The sequence below is a fragment of the Limulus polyphemus genome, unplaced genomic scaffold, assembly GCF_000517525.1.
Source record: "Limulus polyphemus unplaced genomic scaffold, Limulus_polyphemus-2.1.2 Scaffold1127, whole genome shotgun sequence".
Lineage (NCBI taxonomy): Eukaryota > Metazoa > Arthropoda > Merostomata > Xiphosura > Limulidae > Limulus > Limulus polyphemus.
In genome coordinates, this window is record NW_013666737.1 from 98,971 (window position 1) to 100,741 (window position 1,771).

The following is a 1,771-nucleotide window of genomic DNA, read 5'->3' on the forward strand; positions in this document are numbered from 1 at the left end:
CAAAGGTAAGTTTTATGTTATTGGATACCGAACCCGTACAGAGATTCATTACTGAAAATAACAGATAAAATAAACGTTTTTTTTAAGAAACGTTTGATAACTATCTGGACATTATAAATATTTCGCATGTGAAATTTGAAAATTTTCTAATGCATAAAAGTATTTTTACTCTTAAAATGAAAATTACTTTGCATGTTAGATGGGCAACATGCGAAAAGAAAAAGAAAAGCATGAGAAAAACATTGCTTTACAAACCTTAAGACTTAATAAAAGTAAATTTGAAAAATTGATATTTTGTGTATGAAAGCATCATAAAGTATACTGATGATGTGCCAAATGACGTTAAAACATTCGCTTTTTAATTTAAAAGTTATGGCATGAAAACTATAACAAGCATAAAATGGTTTCGAACCGACGGATTTAATTATGGGAAGCTTTGGAGTATGCTTATTGATATTGTTTTTACAGTTACAATAATTCGACCGGATTTGATAATCAAAGGTGATAAGCTTTCTCCAGATATGATGAAAGAAGATAATCCACTTGTTTTAAGACAATATGCATTCAAAACAAGTCAAACATACGTACACAAAATTTTTACACTATAAGAAATCCCAGTTTTATCTAAAACTCTAAATAATTCTCTTTTCCTGTCAAGAGTCCACACAGGCTGGTTCAATTACCTTAGAATCCAATTAACAAGATGAATTATTTTTGCCATACGCCGGCTAACTTTATGTTTTCTTTCACTAACTAATATTTATTCTCTTTGAACTTTTTCTCTTGACTTGTGCTCTCTCAATCACTGAGGCCTGGAACTTTCTACAAACTAGAAGACACTATGATGTAACAATACTCACATCGCTAGAAAAACTTAGAGGTTTCGAGAAAGATGACGTCAACATTTCTACAACAATTGTAACGAAATTTGTCATAACTATCGCCTTCAATATAATTACTTTTAACACCCTTGTTATGAAAACTAAATAATCATTAAATATTAAATCACTAAATAATAACTCTTACACTAAACAGTCTTGTATATCCAACACATTACAGGAAAAAGAGTATTCACTGTACCACCTAGAAGTAAAGTAATGATATCAGAACTTCTTAAATTAAATGTATATATAGTGATTGGGCCATAATAGAACAAAAACGAATCAGTGTGTCCTGAAGGACTAATGGTTGGTAGAACTTCTGTGGATCTGAAGAATAAATATATCGTCATCAGAGCCATGATTACAACAAAGCATAGAATTCCTTGCCTTGTCTCCTGGTACAAAGCTGACTTCAGTAGATCTCTTATCATAAGTTATCTTCATCGAATCAACAGATGTTTTCAAGTTTGAACGCACTTGATGGTGAATATCATCCATCCTTTCTGATAATACTTTCACAAACTCTGACACATTCTCAGGCAACTCTTCATAGGGTGGGCATCCCTTATGCTTGAGGACTTTTTTGGCACTACATGTACTGCATGTCCTACACCATTCTTCTACATCTCGCCTCATACCTATCCAGTAAAATCTTTGTCGTAGGTGACTCAATGTCTTCTTGATTCCGAGATGTCCTCCTGTTAAAGTATCGTGGGATTGACGCAGCACAACTTCCCGTAACTTTCTCGGTATAACCGTTTGCCAAGTCGTCAATTTCCCATCTGTAGATTCCCATCTTCGGAAAAGAATACCATCTTCAAGCCTCAACTGGTCCCATTGTGCCCAATAGTGCTTTGTCACAGGGCTTAGACTAGACACCTCTCCGAAGC